Source organism: Ovis aries, chromosome 17 (assembly GCF_016772045.2).
Source record: "Ovis aries strain OAR_USU_Benz2616 breed Rambouillet chromosome 17, ARS-UI_Ramb_v3.0, whole genome shotgun sequence".
Lineage (NCBI taxonomy): Eukaryota > Metazoa > Chordata > Mammalia > Artiodactyla > Bovidae > Ovis > Ovis aries.
This window is the reverse complement of record NC_056070.1, coordinates 37,688,788-37,691,125: the sequence shown is the minus strand read 5'-3', so window position 1 is coordinate 37,691,125 and position 2,338 is coordinate 37,688,788. Positions and strand designations below refer to the sequence as shown.

Here is a 2,338-nt window from a genome sequence, read left to right as displayed (position 1 = left end):
AAAGTGCTAAAAAAATTAGGCTTTTTTAAGAGTCTTCAGCGTTGTTTTACAGCCACTACTTTTGTATGTGATTTTGTTAAGTGTCTCTAATGTTCTTATGGAAGAACATTTTCTCAGATGTACAATTATAATGCAGATCCAGTCAACCTATATTGATTCAATATTTAATAAACATTATTATATGTTGAACAACAGATGTTAAAAAACATACGTAAACAACATACAGATGCTCTCCTTCTGTGGTTTAATGTCTAATAAGGATTAGACATTATATTGCTTAAATATAGTCTGATATGCAATATGTCCTGTAATTTTGTCTGTACTCACATGATTTTGGGAGGAAGGGCTGCTATTTTGCGAGGCAGAGGCAGTGGTGTTGGCAGCAGTGGCTGGAGCCTCTGATTGAGTTTTGGGATCCAGTACTGGAACCAGTCAGCACGGGCAGGGAATCGGAGGAGTGAGGCGTGGAGTGCCTCTGGCCGTCTTCTAGGATCTCCAGGGTGAATCTGACTGTGGACAGGACTCTGACTTGGAGGGACCATGAAACACTATACAGCAAACAGCAATAGTTCAACAGAGCAGACTATTGTACAGGCTGGACAGACTCAGCAGCAGGTCCAAGGGCAGCCACTAATGGTACAGGTCAGTGGAGGCTGGTTAGTCACATCAGCTGGCCAACACATCATGGTCCAGACTCTTCCTGGTGGATAAGGTCAAACCATCATGCAGGTACCTGTGTCTGGGACACGGGTTTTGCAGCAGATACAGTTGGTCCCACCAGGACAGATCCAGATCTAGGGTGGGCAGGCTGAGCAAGCACAGGGCCAGTAGGGCCAGACTCAGCAGATCATCATCCAGCAGCCCCAGATGGCCGTCACTGCTGGCCAGACACAGACACAGCAGCAGATTTCTCTCCAAGGGCAGCAAGTGGCACAGACTGCTGAAGGGCAGACCATTGTCTATCAGCCAGTTAATGGAGATGGCACCATTCTCCAGCAAGGCATGATCACCATCCCCACAGCCAGTCTGGCAGGAGCACAGATTGTTCATATGGAAGCCGACACTAACACAACCAGCAGTGGGCAAGGGACTGACTGTCACTGTGACATTTCCGGTGGCAGGCAATGTGGTTAATTCAGGAGTGATGGTCATGATGGTACCTGGTGCTGGCTCTGTGCCTACAATTCAGAGAACCCCTCTCCCTGGGCCGAAGATGCTTGAAGAAGAGCCTCTCTATGTCAATGCCAAACAGTACCACCTTAAACGTAAGAGGAGGCAAGGTTGGACTAAATTAGAGGCAGAAGGGAAAATTCCAAAGGAAAGAAGGAAATACTTGCATGAGTGTCAGAACCATCATGCCATGGTATGGAAGCATGATGAAGGCAGACGATTTTTCTCTCCAAAGGAAAAAGATAGTCCCCATATGCAGGATCCAAGTCAAGCATATGAAGGGACTGTGACACGGATCATCCAAGTGTCCTAACCCCAGGCCACGTAATAGAGATGATCGAGGTCATACTCCTCACACTGTTTCCCACAGTGCCAAGGATATTGATCAACTCTTCTGAAGGGACACTGACAATCACATTCTGCCCTTTTCTACAGGACAGAAACCACTTAGTTTTTAATAAGTGGTTCAGTATTATAATTACAGGGATATCTGGCAAATTGAAGTCGCAAGCCTCTGTCTCACCCTTTCAGTCAGGACTTATCTCAGACTATTGGTGCCATTGATATTTCATGTATTGGGACGATGCAAGGGACTCATGCCAGCCCGTCAGTACCATGCATAGCACTTGCGCTGACTGGTGATGTCAGTCAGCCATCTGAGCAGAGAACAACCTTCTCAACCTAAACTGCAATTGAGGAAGCTGCAACCCATTACTTCCCACAGATTCTGAACAAGCTCTTATGCCTCTAATGAAGATCTCAGGCTGACTGATGGGCAGTTTGTATTCAGAGATGGTTTCTAGGCCAGCCAGCTCCATCTCATGATATGGAAACAATAAATTCTCTGAGACACATTCATCTAATCTGTGGTAATAATAAGAATCTCTTCTACCCAGATGATAGGTCGGGATTTTTGGACTCCAGCCAAGAAAAATCTAACTCTGGGGATAGAGTGATAAAAGATTCAAGCACTAAAATTGTGAATTACTGGATCTCTTAGATTTCACAAGGTATAGTTTGCTTGTCTGTCTGGTGACAGGTCATATGGACCATAGTTCTTGCTATGGCTACTTTTAAGATGATTTAGAGGTTACTGGACCTTGAAACTCCCTTTCCTTAGTAGAGAACAAAATTATACAACTTCTGTGCTGAAGTACTGAGGATATGT

The 2,338-nt window shown here is 45.1% G+C and overlaps 1 pseudogene; it reads left to right on the top strand.

Moving 5' to 3' along the window:
• Positions 1–540: 540 nt before the first annotated feature.
• LOC101105950 (nuclear transcription factor Y subunit alpha-like) lies at positions 541–1,483 on the top strand (annotated as a pseudogene).
• Positions 1,484–2,338: the final 855 nt, after the last annotated feature.